This window comes from Lasioglossum baleicum, chromosome 9 (genome assembly GCF_051020765.1).
Source record: "Lasioglossum baleicum chromosome 9, iyLasBale1, whole genome shotgun sequence".
Taxonomy (NCBI): domain Eukaryota; kingdom Metazoa; phylum Arthropoda; class Insecta; order Hymenoptera; family Halictidae; genus Lasioglossum; species Lasioglossum baleicum.
In genome coordinates, this window is record NC_134937.1 from 13,725,662 (window position 1) to 13,742,289 (window position 16,628).

General features: G+C 48.3%; 1 protein-coding gene across 3 annotated transcripts in view; it reads left to right on the forward strand.

Moving 5' to 3' along the window:
* Positions 1-16,628, forward strand: part of LOC143212017 (Krueppel-like factor 6) — a 378,041-nt gene that overhangs the window by 203,428 nt on the left and 157,985 nt on the right. The window lies entirely within an intron of this gene.

Sequence of the window (16,628 nt, forward strand, 5' to 3'; positions counted from 1 at the left end):
ATTAGTTTTCGAATTGTTCTATTGAGTGCTGCAGCTTCGATTAAAATCCAGAAAACACAAGAACATAGATACACTGATGATAATATAGGTTTCTAACTAATTTAGGATGCTGAGTATAATAAAAAAGGAGTGGAACCAGGAGAGTTATGGTGCCGGGAATGGAGAAGGAGGTTCGAAGTTTCACTTCGTTACGGTAACATGCTCCGGGAGGTAGCTGCGAATGGTTCGTGCCGGGTCGTGAATAGAATTTAATTAATCGAGAATGGAGCATTGACTCAATTGTAACGAGGCTCGATCGCGGGAACTGGATTTCGATGAAACTGGTAAATAAGGTCTTGAGAATCTGGCGTGGAGTCTGTGAAACTGATGGCGAAATTGAATGAAGACACTAGTCTCTCTGTTATTGGGTTATGTTATTAGAAACTGGCTCGTGGCCTTTTCCAGACAATTTTAATTGAATCTAATCGCAATTACGTTCGGTAACAACTGTTACCAGCAGCCTACCCGTGTAGAAAATAAAACGATTCCGAGGCAATCAAGACACGTACATGTTGAACAAAAATGTATTACATCGTTTCCGATGTATTTACAGTCTGAAGCAAGAACAAACCCGCCGTCATTAAAACCGGCAGTAAACAAGCCGCGGAAGTTCGAGACGTAAACCGGGGGAACTTTTAATAAAACGCCGAATATCCTCAAGACTCCACTTACGTTGTACCGTGGTCCGATAAGCCCTATTTACGAGAGAGGTATAGGTATCTACACAGGTAAACTGGCTTGAACGCGGAATCCGCGGCAGCCGGCGGCGCGGCGATCGAATAAATAATAACGCGGACGCTGCTATTACCGGCATTTTTCATTTCGTCTCGCAAGACCCGTAGAACTAACACAGTAGACGTAGAACCACCACCGTGGAAAAAGGAAAAACCTTAGGATGAAGGAAGCGGAGAGAGAGTATCGAACCGGTAGGAAAACAGCAATTGCCTTCTCCGGGAATAATTTCGCAGTTGTGCGGGGCGCGAATAACCGTAGTCCCCGGCGCGGCGTGTACTCTCTTCTTTTTGTTCGCCGTGTACATGTGTGTCCTCTTCCTTTTCCCTCTTTTTGCATTAATTCCTCCGTTGCCGTTTTCGTTCTTTTTTTTATTATTATCTCCGCGCGCGCGTCGGTTTCGCTCGAAGCGCGAATTAGTATGCTCGGGGAAAGCAGAGCGCGAGTGCGCGATGATGCGATATATTCCCGTGGAAAATGGAAGCGCATTAAGCGCAAATATGCGAGCGCGCACACATCGCGAACAACACCCCGGTGTTTATTGCGTGGATGAAACAGCCCCGAGGCTCGAAAGGGGGATATACCGGAGCTAACACGCGAACAATGTCCGTGCGGAACCGTAATCTTGCCCCGAAGTTCGGCCCCCCTCTTGAACGATGAGAAACTCCGCCGGATTGGTTCCGGACGTGTTTGGTAGTCGCCGAGGGGACCGGTTGATTAAGAAATTACGACTCGTCTTACCCCAGCGATATCTACGAACTTGCCCGAACAGGATCGTTTGACATGTTAGGATTATACGAACTCGAGGCTCACGAGACGGACACCTGTTTTATACTTCTACCTAATTCCGACTTTTGTCAAATGACGAAAATGTTTTCCCTTCTAACATTTCTACGCTCGGTGTACAAAGTGTTCGTACACATTTTAAAAACGAATAACTTTTTCAAAAGTGGATCCAATAACTTCAGTTTTTTCAGACGTTAGAAGGATTAGTTTACTAGCTAATGTGTAAATAATTTTTGAAAAAATTGTTATTGGTCGCAATTGCGGAGGAAAAAGAAAAGGTCACGATTTTTAAATTTTTTATCTGTGTCTGTAATGAAAATTTAAGATATGTATTTAGTAAATCTAAGTCAGTTCTATACATGTACAAAGTTTTATTGAAAAAATCATTGAATTTAGGGTTTGCGATTCATTTAATTCGCAGATTCTTACAATTTTTGCTATTTTCAATCAATTATATTTCATAAGAACCTTGATCGATTTCGATGAAACTTCGTACATGTCTTAAATATTCATTACAGGCACAGATAAAATGTTTAAAAATTATGACCTTTACTTTTTCCTCCGCAATTGCGACCAATATAACAATAAAAATTTTTTTTAAAATTATTTACACATTAGCTAGTAAACTAATCCTTCTAACGTCTGAAAAAAGCTCGAGCTATTGGGTCCACTTTTGAAAAAGTTATTCGTTTTTTAAATGTGTACGAATACTGTGTACACCGACTGTATAATCAATTCGCCAAAATTCATATTTCTTCCGAGTGGATTCTTCCCGGTGAAACGGAAGTGAGAATGAAGATTTATTATATGTTGCTCTCCATCGGCGACGAAAGTGCAAGGGCTGAACTCGCGACGCGGGATTCCCCGAGTGTCGTTACCTAATTAAATAACTGGAAGGTACACACGTTTTTTTTCGCAGCTTGTTAATGGAATTTAAATTCATCGTTCTCTCTTTCTGCATCGCGTGCGCGAGAGCTTTCTATCTTTCTCCTATGCAAATTTCGAATGGAGATCCCTGCTCGTTTCGAGGTTTGCGCTTGGACATCATTTTCTGGCGAGAGGAACGCTTGGTTAAGGGATGAAAATTGGGAGCGCGAGGAAAGTAATGTTTGCTGTTAGAAAATTCAGTTCTGAGGGTTTGAGGTATGTTCAGAGAGAGGTGTTTGTGTGTGTGTGTGTGTGGGGGTTAATGATGTTTAATTCTCATGGTTTATTTATGGACGATTGTAGTCGCGGATTCCGTGGTGAAGTGTGTCAAGCATTTTTATTCTGCGCGTGGCTTCATTCACGCTCTTGTGAAATTCGTAATTGAGGAAGTTCGTTGCAATTTATACACAATTATGAAATTTTTATGGGTAATAAGATTCACGGACGATTTATTTTGAAGTTTCTGAGAAAGTAGGCGAAGATCTAGGTAATCTAGAATAGATTCAGTTCTACAATTTCGTAAAGGAATTTAATGCATTCATAAAAATGCATGCAGATTGAAAGCAACAAGACGTTGCCAAGAGAAGTGAAAAATTGTAACAAAATCTACGAGTATTTGGGTCAACTTTGGACACCATTAAACATGCATACGTTTCATTGAATAACTTCCCAGCAGATTTTCTTAGCATCTCGTGAAGTCTGTCAGTTGCTGGTGCTTTCGGACAGAAATCCAGGTCAGAAAAACGGGAAATTTTCTTATTTCTGTGCCGCGTCCCCCCAAAGAGAATAACTCAAGTGGCTCGGTGTCTCGTGCCGGTTATGCAACTGCGGATTCATGCAAATTCAGGACGCGTATCCAGTCGAGAGGTCCAGAACGGTCCCCCATCCGCGCGAACCGGGCCGAATCTGCGCCAAGGGACAGCCCTGCGTATCGTCGAGGGCCGAACATGCTGTGGTTGGTCGATTTTCGCGATTACTGGAACTGGGTCGATTTTAAACGCGACCCTCTGCATTGCGACGTCATAAATAGTGACGCGTTTGGTACCGGGATCGTCGTCATCCGCCATCGTCATCGTCATCTATCTCCTCGCACTCCTGCATCAATAATTCCATCGCTGAACGTCCATCTTCTATCTCTTCCTCTTTGGCAAGAGATAAGATAGATATTTATCATTATTAGACCGCGGATCTTTATGCATTTATAGGAAAATTGAGTATTTCAGCAATTCAAAATTGTTGGAAAATTGTAAAAATTGAAAATGTCAATGTATGATTTCTCCTCTATTAAACAGTTTGGTTTCTATCTCTTGCAATTATTATATACTTAATTACAAGAAATGAAACGATTAACTTTATGGAGCAGCTTCTTTTCAGAATTTTGTGTGTTTTAGCGTGTACAATTTCCACTCAGAATAATTGTACCCGACAGTCGTGTCTCCACTTTATTTCGTAATCGAACGTGGAAACAACGAGCCCGGCCGGCCCGAAATTATTAATACTTTCGATATATATTCATCGTTACAGCGAAATGTTTACGGTAACCCGTGCATCACGGCGCATCCTGTAATATTCATGCAGCTGGTAAATGATGATCGAACCGATCGCAATTCCCCGGTAACGGTCGCGCGAGTAATAAATTCGTGCTCTGCCTCTATAAACGGACCGATTAAAAAATAAAAATCACCAACTCGTCGGCTGCGAATCTATCGTTCGCCATTTCTCCCCCAAAATTTTTCTACCCGCCTCCAGCTCCGAATGATCGATCCAATCATTTTCTTTTTTCGCCCGGGTGCATTTATTATTTGTCGCGAAACATGCTGTCTCAGAGGTTTAGAATATTAATTCTGAGGAAGAATTTTTCATTTCGATTTTTCCAAAGTCGAAAATCCTACTTTCCTCTTGCAATTAATCTTTCGGACTCGAATAATTTTAATTCCAGATTATTTTTGTTCTATCTTAAATATCTGGGGGACAGCGACGAAGAGAAACGGTTCGCAGATTCGCAATCAGCAGACGACCGGCAGCAAAAAGACAGAAGGAAAGTGTAATTTCGTCGAGCAGTTTTCGTGAACGGGACACACGCGCGTTTGTCGGCCGGTTCCCTTTTCCGTGGCTTCCGTCGGCGACGAGAACCAACCCCTGGTTTCCAACCCCCTTATTCCCGACGAGCGAGCATGCGAGGAATGCTATTGGCTTGGCCACCTGATCGCCCCGCGGAATGTATTTACGACGTGGCGTGACCAACGCTGCCGGAAAGCTGCGGATTTTCCGTATTATCCGTATCGGGTGGCCGTGTTGTCGCGACAGGCTCGTTTATTCGAACGAACCAGTCGGCGAGGGTTTAACGACGGGCCGAGTAATCGGAGAGATTAAATTGAAAGCGGACAGGGCGGACGCGCAACGCGGAAAAGTGATTTGGAAAATATTTTCGCGGACCGTGCGCAACGTGCAGTCCGCACCGAACCAACGCTTTCTCCGCGTACATCAATTTTTATTAACACTGGCTTTTGTCGCTCGCTCGCGCTGTCGGACGCCCTTCTTTCCTATTATTCCTCGAATTTGACGATTCTTCGGTGTTCTCTCGTTCGGTGCTGTTTCAGACTCATTTGTCAGTTCAGAGGAGAATTTTATTTTCTCTAGCATTTTTCGATATATTTGGAAGCCATAAATTCATAAAGATCCGCAATCCATTAATTTTAGTGGATAATAAAAGTGACTTCATTCTGCTTCGACAATTGGTAGGAAAGAATTTTCCCTGAGCTTGATTAAAAACCGACATTATTCAGAATTCATCCCTAAATTGTGAATCGAACACGGAAAAAGAATGTAAAGAACTGATAAAGAGGAGTAGACAAACTATAGTAGAGGTTGGTAGCTCGGTGCAGTGTGGGTAGAGGTGGGCTAATCCTTTGTTAATCGGCGTCTGCATCGGGTGTAGGCGAGGCGTGTTTCGCCCAGTGATTTGTTCTCATGAAAATGAGAGCGGTCAGGCCGCCGCGCCGTGCCGGGAGGGACGTCGTTAGAGAAGCCGGGAGCGGTAATAGAGTGTCAGAGACGCGTTTGTCGATCCGTGAAGGGGCAACGAAGGGGATCGAGGTCCGAAACCGCCATGCTGGCTCCGAGCATCCCTCGTCAGGAGTGCGGGCATCGTTGTCCGCGGCGATTGTTCCTCGGCCAGGACGTCACACGCGCGTCCCCGAGATTTGTGCGGCTGCCTGGAATGCGAAACGTTTGCGGTGAGGCCGTCTGTCCCTGGCCTCGTCCATCTCCGATGTTCTTGGACCTGGTCCAACGTCCGCTAATTAGGGGGAACGTGGCTTGGACTGCCCGCGGAAACTCCACCATCCCTCCATGGAGCCATTGGAAATCCCCAAGACTTTCAATAACATTCAGCTCCTCGAGCAACAATTCTTAAAATCTCAAATTATTCTCAAAGTTTAATACAAAGAAGGGATGAAAATGTCCTCCCGACATTATAACACCCCCTCAATGTTTCGAGCAACCTCAGAGCAATTTTCAATAATATTCAACTCTTGAAGAAACAATTCTTAGAATCTCAAATTCCTCTCAAAGTTTAATACGACTAGGGTCTAGATCCCGGTTGATGAAAAATTAAGATGATGAGCATCCAGACCCCAAAAGATGGGGATGAAAGTGTCCTCGCGACTGCGAACATCCCCTAAATGTTTCGAGCAACCTCAGTGCCAGCCGAAGATCAGGTTTAATTCTTTTTTAATGTGACAGATAGAAGAGTCCTGGCAATTTCATGGGGCTATTAGGGGATCCTTTCCGCTGCTCAGTTTCGAGAAGGGTGCATCCACGCACGATCCCTGCCCATTGTATCGCCGGCTCGCAAAAGGGCCGTACATGCGTAACAAGAATAATTCAGTTTTCCGGGAAGTTAGGAGCAAACTGGCACCCTTTCTTCTTCCATTTCGCTCTCGAGGCGAGCCCTCTTAAGAGCGAAGTGGGAGGACGGTTACCAAAGGGCCGCCTACGGGGTTTACGACCCTCGAAAGGCCCTTGGCTAACGACGTTACGCGTCCACCGACGCGCCCGGTATACTTTAGGAGCTCTCCAATTAATTATTCCGCGGGATTTTGCTCCGATTTAATTACGGTTCTTACCATTTCGGTACCCCCCACCCCTCTCTTGGGTCTCTCTCTTTCTCTGTCCAGCCTTATCTGCCAGCGTCGTAGCAAGCTCCGATCTTGAAAGGCGAAGATGCGGATGGATTTCTTAATTAGGCGGGGCGACTGCTAGGGGGCGGCACTCTCGCGCTTTAATTTTCTCGAGAACCGGCCGCTCCGGAGACAGAGAGACAACCTCCCCCGCCCTCTCTTTCTCTCTCTTTGGCTCTCTTTGGCGCGCACGAGCGTAATTACTTGCCAAAAACTATAACGCGTCCCGAAGTCCGGCGCACGATCGTCGTCTGCGACGACGGCGACGCTCTGTGACGGGAACGTCGATAAAACGGTTCGAGGACCGGCATTAAATCGAACCGACCCTCTCGACGCCGTGATGGAAAATTAGGGGGGCTCGTCGCTACGCCGCGAGTTATTGGCGTGTAATAGAATTGGGAGAAGAGGACGCACAACAATTCCTTTCTATCGATCCACGTCTCTGTTCCTACGCCCCTGGCTGAACCCACCCCCTCGATCTTTCTTTTTTTTCCTTTCTGTTTCTCTGTCTCTTTTCTGCTCTGTCTCTCTCCCAGTTGGACGACCGTCTGAATTCAAGCGGAAATCGTATAAATAATTCGCGGGGATGTTTTCCCGTTCGTTTGAAGCACACCGGACCCCAACGTCCGGGTCGTCCACGACGAGCTAGAGCCCGGCCGAGCTTAATGTACCGTGAATTCTGCAGATGCCTCCGATTGGAGATGCATCTCGCGATCCACGACATCTTCTGCGACCCGCTGTTAATTTCCGAAGCGTACGCGATGCGAGAAAGCAGACGGTAATTGCTTCTGCAATCATTCAGACAGCTGCGAATGAAAAATCACCATTCATACTTCCTGAGAAACATATTAATAAATCGATATACAGCGGTGACAGTCGAAGTGAGAAACGCAAACAGTTATTCGGTGGGTTTTTTAACCACAGACTCATTCCGATCACGTACTAGACAAAGTCGATTGGCATGTCCCCACGAAACGTCCGGCTCCGGTATTTTTACCGATCGTTTCGAAGCCGGTGTGGTCCCTTTCCGGCGAACCGCAGACGAGCGTTTGCGAAGAAAAACGGGAAACCGAATAGCCGAGCGGTGCGGAAGCGTTTCGCAGGAAAATCACGCGTCAGCTCGAACAATTTTGCGGTCGCGACCGACTGGCACGGGGTCGTATTAACCCGCGAGGGTTCCGTCCGCATTGCGAGAGAGCAAAATTCCAACAGTCTCTCCGCCCTTCGTGTCTCCTCGACGTAATCCCTTTTCTCTTCCCTTCCGACTCCCTTCGGCGGTCTCTAATGTCTTCTTCCGCAGTGTATACACAAGCGGACGGCGGTTGCACCCTAAAATGAATTCGGGGACTCGGACGGTGTCCGGCCGTCGTCCCTTTTTGAATTTTCTCGCCCGTGACTCCCCGTTCTAACGCGCGAAATTTAATCTCCCTTAGCTCGCGGTGCGTTGAATTAAAATGTATGCCGAGTTTACAGCCGGTATGAAAGCGAGAGGGGAAGAGAGAGAGAGAGAGGGGAGAGCTCGCGTAATGAGAACGGAGGATTGTTCCGTGTTGCACGCGCCTCAAACGGTGTTTCAATTTAATAATGGCGTTTCATTACGCGCCGGCGGTCGACGGCTCGGCGACGTATCGCTTTTTGACCGTAACGAGAACGTCGTAACGGCAAGAACGCGTTTTTCTCTGTGTTCCTGTACATCCGTCCATGTGCATGTGACTTACCTATGCGCGCAGGCACGCATCCCTTTGCGCTTCCTTCTGAAAGTTCGCAATTACAGGCGAGCCCGCGGCCGCGCAACCTTTTCCGACCCGTGAATCTCGCCGGCCACGAGAAAACTTTCGAGAGACCGTTATATTGCACACACACACCCCACAGCTACTCTCTCTCCCTCGCCAACCCCTTTACAGTCTGGAATTATTTACTGCAACCGGCACGGCGCGGCGCGGCGGCGGCTACCGAGTAAGTGAAAGAGGAAGCGACTTCGCGACTCCGATCGGCCGCTAATTGAACGTTACCCCCGCAGACTTGTTGCGGTGGAAATTAAGTGCTGCCCAGTCTCCTGGAACTCTTTCCACGGCTTTATAAATGGGAGATCCTTCCCTGTAGAATTACCGCGTCGTAAGGAAGATTCTGCTTGGTCCACGGACTTCGCCCCGGGATTCTTGGAATGATTTTCGTCGAGGCACAGTCCGTTCTTCTTTCGTAATTGCCCACCGTAAGGAGTGCAAGAGCTCTGTCCAGCACACGAGATTTACGGAGAACTTGCTTATCATTTTTCGATGTTACGGTAGAAATTTCTGGATTGTGTACAATTTTTGTATGGTGTATTGAGCCTTCATGATTGAAAATTTATATTTTTTGTCTGGCTACATTTAGTTTAATGCTTAAATATCGATTACAAGAGTTTGTGAAGATCTTCATGACAAGTCTGACTCGGCAAGGGGTTAATAACAGGAAATCGACTGCACCCAAATTTGGGTGGGTCCGGTGACTTGTGAACAGAAGTGTAAAACAAGATGTAAATATCTGATGGTGTCAGGGCAGGACTCTTCCGTCGATTCCCAGGGGAAGGAAGTGTATTCAGCCGAATTTGCGGGCTCGCGAGGTGTTTAATATGCCGAGACACGCGGCGTGTTCGAAGCACATTAGCGACCTCCCTCAGGATCTCCGAAAGGGATGAAGAGAGGGATGGCCGAGCCTGAGGGAGAAGAACCAACCACCCCCGAAGCTGTCGACGGAATCCGGAGGCGTTCTCTCCCGTTCGATAATCGACGCAAAAAAGGACAGAGAGCTAATGGCGCGCGTGATGCTGGTGATTCGGAAAATTGTGGATCGAAGGCCGTATAATCGGGCTAATATCATCGATCCGATTCCCACGTACCCGCCGCACCATCTCACCGCTGATCCCCTTAGACCCGACTTTAGCTCTGCTCACCCCCTCACTCCTTTCCACCGCGTTCTTCTTCCTTCCTCTTTCTCGGGGGGGGGGGGTCGAACAGCCCAAGGAAATTTCACTAGGAAGCTTCATTTTCCACGGTGATGCCTCCGCTTAATGCCCGCATTCCTTCCGTCATACTCGTCCCGCGGATTCGCCAAGAATTCCGCAGAATCTTCGATTAGGAGCGAGATTGTTTCTTCTTGTCCGTTCTTCTGGTTTCTGCTTGATTTATGCTGTTCGATGAAAATGTAGAAAATCTCATGAAACCGTCAACCATCTTCGAAGCACTTCAGGCTGCAGCGATCCCAGAAATTAAGCCATCTCCGTTTCCTTAAGATTCTTGGCCGGCGTTCGCCTAATGTGCACGCCGTACGAATATGATACCCGCCCCCGATCATCATCCCAATGTAACCTCGTTCTATCCCGTTCTCCAGGCCATTGCGAATTCGCCGTACCACGCTCGGCGTCAGCGTTTCTTGCAGCCCGGTGATTCCTCGCTGCCATGATCGTGGTCCCTCGTTCCCTCGTCGACGACGCTGTCGACAACGGCGCCCTATTCTCGCGCGGCATGAACGAATACACTCGACCGGTTCTCCTGTTACCGAGAGAAATAGAGAGAGAGAGAGAGCAAAAGGACCGTGCTACTTTTACCTGGCCGTGTTGACGATCGTTCGTCCTGTTCGTTACTGCTCTCCTGGTCAGCTACTTCCGGTCGATCGGGGAAAATCGTTCTCCGGATCGAAAGATCGTTACAGAACTTGCTCTCTCTCTCTCTTTTCTCCCGTTCGTTGCATCGTGTGTGACCTGCTGCGAACGGGACGACGACGACGACGACGCTGTCTGCCATTTGCTAGCCGAGCCTTACCACCCTCTTGGGCGCCGTCTATCTGCGCCCGCTCTTTCCCGCAGGAGTAATTTCCCCGGCTCCCTCGTTTCTTTCCCGCCGGGTGCTCTCCTCTTTTCATTTTCCCTACCCTCGGCTCGTCTCACCCTCTACCCACCCCTCGCCGACTGCTACAACGTCGGAGAACAGTTTTCCCTCGTGCATACGCGATCGCCGCGAGTACCTGGACCACCACCTTTCCCACAGGACTGCAATCTCCCTTCCGGGTTTATCTACGACTCCTTCTCTCCCTCGTCAAAGTTAATTGTCCTTTTATGTACCTCGCACCAACCTGCTAATATCTCCCCGCTCTTGCATTTCTTCCGTTTTATACCGAGGAATGTTTGGCCATCGTACCACCTGTCGGGCGCTGCACGGGGTCCTGGATGTCCTGGACGTTCACGATGTACTTTTAAAGATGAAGAAACTTGTGCAGTTGCGTTGCCGGGTATATGTGGAATCTTTTAGTAGAGCTGGCGAATGCGAAATTCTTGAGTCTTTGTGTTGTTTCCTCTGTGTACCGTGCAGAAATGAATTTCGCGAAATGGCTGCCACGTTCTTCTAGTTGAAAATATTCAGCTCAGTTTTTTTTTTAGCAAATACCACCAGCAAACACTACGCGATAAACTCGAGACTGGCCGTGATAATTACTGCAGCGACGCTACTCCACGAAGAGTAGTTGCTTTATGACATCAGTTACGTGAGACGAAGTTTGCGGGGGCGTGGTTGGGTTTGGACAGGCGGTTTCGCCGGGATTTAAATTCGAATGGAGACTGTGTGTCGCCGGGAACGAGCCACTCGGCACGTCGCGTCGTCGGTGCGCTCTAATGCGTCGTCCGCGGGGATAATCAGTGCAAATTGCTGGAATTCCGAAGTGGCAGACAACGCGTCGTCGACTGGAGAACACACCTCCCGCCCTCTGAGAGCAGGGAGAAAAAAAAATCCGGCCCCGCGGTAACTTTCCGAATTACGGTCGTAATTAGTGCGCGGCATAGTATGCCGCGGGTCACGGGATCGAGTTAAGCGCTCAAAGCGGGCCAACGAGCAGGAGAGTCGTCGGGGGGTGAAAGTAGAAAAAAAAAACGTGAAGAGCGTGTTGAAGAATCGTCTCAGGTAAAAATCGTGGAACGGGGCCGGGCTGTGAACACGTCCGCGAAAATTCTGTTCCCGTGCTCTCTCTCTCTCTGCTCGTAGCACTCGCTCGCGGATATCGAAAACAATTTCAATTTGGAAAGTTTAAATACTCTGTCGAGTGGAGGGGGCAGCTCGAGAGCCAAGATAGAAAGCGTCCGATGGAGAACGGAGGACAGAGAATTGCAACGGAGGGAGAGAGGAGGGGGTAGAGGCTTTGTGAAAGTGGTCGGTATTTCGAATTTCCCTTTAATTTGAAATATAAGGATCCTTCTCTCCACGGTCCTTGCCGCCCGGAAACTCGCAACCCTCTCAAAGGCGACGCTATCTCCCCGACTCTTGCACCCTCGACTTGAAAGCCAGCCGCTCCACCACCATCCCTCTTTCTCGCTCTCTCTCTCTCTCTTCGTGTATCTGCCTCTCTCTTTCTTTCGCTCTCAGACCGGCGCTCGTTTTCTTCGGTCTTTCACCTTCGTTTCTCACCGAGCCCGGCCGAAATTCTCGAATTAGTCCCCTTCAGGGACAAGCTTCCTCCGTAAACTCGCGAGACCCTTCGCGAGATTGCCAACCCCCCTCGAGGACGTCTGCGAGAACTAGCCGCCTCTCGAGAGCCTGCTCGACCCCGCCGATGGCAACATTAACGCGTATTACGCCCGCCAGGAACGGAATTACCGAATTAACGCCGGCTCTGCAATTTGCGATACTTCTTCGCCGGATTTGCTTTTTGCCGCGCTCTTTTCGAACTCCAGACGCCGCCGTCGCGTCGCGTCGTTCTGAACGTGAGGTCTGTAAAGCGGAACATTTCGAACGAGTCTGTAGTGGCTCGAACATTCGATCAGGAATAGTAATCGTATTATAATTTCGAACTCCCTTCCCTCAGTATTATCAATAGACTGCGGATCTGTATGCAAAATAAAAACGGTCTGCATTGATTGTGGGAAGCTGGAACAAAATAAAAAGTGATTTCATCCCTTATGACTTGGTCATCCTTTACTGTTTTATATTTCATCCAACCAATTTCGAAGAGTTCGATGAATTGAGAACGATTTACGATAATTTCGAAGGAGGATCGATTCAGGATTTTTATGGAGGTTACATCCAGCTTTAAGGGTTCACGTTGACGGTGTATATCCCGCGACTGAACGTTGTGGCCGCGACGCCTTGTGTGGTTACGGGGCCGACAATAAGTTCTCGTCAGCCGCAGCACCAGCGGCTCAAGTTTTCGACGCGACCGCAGCTCAGAACAGAAGTTCCCCGTAGCTGAGGCTTCGAAGCTTCGTGGGCGAGAGAAAGAGAGAGAGAGAGAGAGAGAGAGATAGAGAGAGAGAGAGAGAGAGAGAGAGAGAGAGAGAGAGAGAGAGAGAGAGGGATAGAGAGCACGGTAAAGTGTTTCGTTGTTAACGTTGGACTCGGAGGGCGCGCGTTGCTGTTGCACTTAATTGCTGCCGTTGTCTGCGGAAGATTTCACGGCTCCCATTGCCGACGAATAGCGCGGCGAGACGTTCAAATTAAGTCCCGACAGCGACTGCGAAGATAAATATCACGCCTCGCAATTAAATCCGCTGTCTTCGAATTGTTTAACGGCCCCTTAAAAACTATTACCCTCGCGTTGCGGCTCTCAAGAAAATCCTGCAACGACCGCTGCTGCCTCTGTCGAATGCGTTTTTAATTTGTATCGCTACGCCTAATGCGCAGAACACTATTTTTCGTAAATATACTAGAATCTTGTTTGAATTGCACGAACCCGAAAGAATAATGCAGTTTCGTGAAAGACCAGCGTTCGCGTCACCGCGCGTTTGCTCACAATATCAATAATTAATCTGAAAAAGAATGGCGGCTCGTCGAACGGAGGGTTGCAAAACGGGGGTGTCGCGCGATAAATTTCATTTCGCGCAGCTCACCGTAGGGGAGGGGGTGTGACGCAAGAAGGGGTGGCGGAGTGACAACGGCGGTCCTTTATTAAAAGTCAAGCGAGCATTCATTAAAGGGTTTAATCCCATAACCGAATCGATGTCTGACGTACCGGTCGCGAAAGTTCCATTAACGCGCGTCGGGGCGGCTGCTTAACGTTTCGGCGCGTGGTCCCGCATACTAATAAGCATTTACGAGCATGGCGCGCTGGCATAAAATGAGCCGCGCGAAAGAATTGTTCGCGGGCCGCAACCTCCGCGTTTAATTAACTTCTAGTAACTCTGATTTCGTGCCGGGCGCTCCCTTCGAGTGCTTCTTCTCCCGGCGAAAATAATTGCTGCCTGTAATTACGAACTTTCTCCCTTCTCCTCCACCCCTCTTGTACACCCACCCCCTCTCTACTACTGAGCGTCCCTTTTAGAATACCAGGGGTTGCCGGTGGTGTCTCGTCGCGCAAGCTACACGAAAACTTACCCTTTTTATCTCACGGTTTCGCGTGCATTTAGTTTGCAAAACGGTCGCAGACAGATTAGAATCTGAAGGCCCCCGTTGCGCTTCTGGATCGATGGGAGGCCGTTTCACCGTTCAACGATCCCCCGAGCTCCGTTCCCGAGCGAAATAATTGCTTCTGAAGCGAAAGAAGTTAAATGAGTCCCTCGCGAAAGTTCAACGAGCACACCGTCGCGTCGACGCTCGACGCCGACCGAGCGCTGAATCGACAGGGGCGACAGATTTTTCAGGGCCACCCCCCCCCCATGCCCTGATGCTCACGCTCTTCAACCCCCGATCTACCCCGACCTACGATCCGTCCAAATTCAATGCGAGGATAATGAAATTTTTCCGCTCGCCGGTCCCGAGCGTTTTCTTCCCGCCACCCTCCTCGCCCCTCTCTGTGGTCTGCACACCTACCACCCTTTGTTTCCCTCCGCGCCCCGATCCATAGTCAACATACCTTAACCCCATTAATCAACCCCCTTATTCCTCCGTGACTCTCTCTCTCTCTCTCTCTCTCTCTCTCTCTGTCCCTCAGTTCCACCAGTTATTTATTCGAACGCGTGCGGTACGTGCATGCGAAACAAGGCAACGTAACCAGAGACAGGGGGTTGAACGGGGTGAAGAACCTGAAACAGAGGGGGATGGGCGGTTTGCTCGATCGCCATCGGCTCAACGCGACGGGGCATTCGAAGGGCCCATGGTGAGAGCACCTTGTGGTTTCGGACTTTTTTAACGAGCTGGCCACGTGCTTCCGCAATTAATGGCACCCTTGTTTGACGCTCTGATTAGAAGCCTGGCGCGGCAGTTCCGAATGTTTTTGTGAGATTTCTGGTTGGTGGTTCTACGCCGGACTTGCTGGGATTGTTGAGTGACGTTTCGAGAATGTACTCTAGGTTTCCTGAGCGATCTGATTGACTTTCTTCAAAGTTAGAACGTAAAGAAATCTCTATTTCGCTTATTTTCATTCCTTAAATTTTTAAACCAATGAATAGTGACTTAATAAACGGGCGAAGCATCCAGTTTTGCAACCCCTCGAATTGGGTTACTGAAACTACACTGCTCGAATCGAGAGCGGTGCCGTCACAAGTGACCAAATTGCTAATTGTTCGCTAAATTATTAATTATGTTCGACCAGAACACCATGTCTACTCGCAACAGCGTTGAACGAGGGGGTAACAGCGGGCCCCGTCGACTGGAAAAACGCATTCGGCACGATTGTTTGGGGAAAGTTTCTGATTGCCGGCTGAGTTCGCGTTTTCGAGCGGTCTGTCGGAGGGATGTTGTAACTTTTGTTTGTCGGACGATGAGTGGTGCTCCCGCCAACGCTTAGGCTAGGTCTGGGTTTGGTCCGTATTAATTCCTGCTCACTTTTGTAACGTGTACCGCTGTGCAAATACTCGAGACAGAAAGAGAGAGAGGCCGACTTGTTAGCAGCTGATAGCGTGTAAGCGCATGAATAACAGCGCGATTGATAGAAACTTTTCCTTGGTACAGAGGATTGTTCCAGATCGGTAGAGGGTTGACTCATCGTTCATAGAATACGGAGAAAATTCAACGCCTGTCCGAGAGCCCTTTAACTATTATTATAGACAGTGTAGTTTGTAGAATATTCGTTTAGCAATCTGTATTAACAATTTAGGAATTGTGAATACGTACAATTTTGACAAAACTGTTTCTCAAGGAGCATGCCTATCTAGCAGTGCCTATCTAGCAGTGGGTCATTGCAAGCTCTCTGTCTACTGGACGCACAGTGTACCCGGAGACAGGGAATGAATTGCAGAACGGAATGAAAGTTACAGTCAGAGATGCGGGATTCCTGTGTCCTGATGACAACGTTGCATTATCTTCAAATGACCAGATGCTTTAATTTCGCGTAACGCAACTGCCTCGTCCGAAATTGTCCAGTATTCTCCACTGCGAAAAGCCCAGCACAGAATACTTCTACGAAACTTCCCATGAAATTCTTCCTGTACGAACATTAACATGATCATATCCGAATTTCTGAAACATTTATGGATGAATATATCAAGTTGGAAACTCACCAATAAATTTATACGATTTCTTCAGTGGGCCCAAAATTGTACGAAAGCGCGCTATAGTCGATCGTGAGACCGTCGTCCCGCGGAACAGGTGCTCGCACGGGTCCATGCGATAGATAGGATCAGCGCTTTCGGAGTCACCATTCCGGTGCTCACGAATTCAGTCGAATGGCCTTTAATTAACCCGGCTTTAGGGGCGTAAGCTCGTTATCTTGATCTTAGGGGGATCGTCGAAGTCGTATAGGGGTCCCTTTGCTTACGTACGAGCCTCCGTCAATGGCCGTGGCTCGCACGTGAGTGTCTCTGCCTTCCTGGCGTATTTCATGTCCGTCGCTCTCTGCAACACGTATGCCCATGAATCACGCGGTATGATTCACTGGGCGATTTCGACGGTCAGCTGGTAATTGCGTATTTCGGGAAAAGGGACTGGCCGATTCCAGGGGCCGATATGAGTTTCTTCCCAGGGATATGGTCATCGATGGAGCCGTGCGAATATTACCAGGCAAATATGCCCTTGTTATCCACGACGATGTATTAATTACAATGTATTAGCATTTGAAATTGCACTG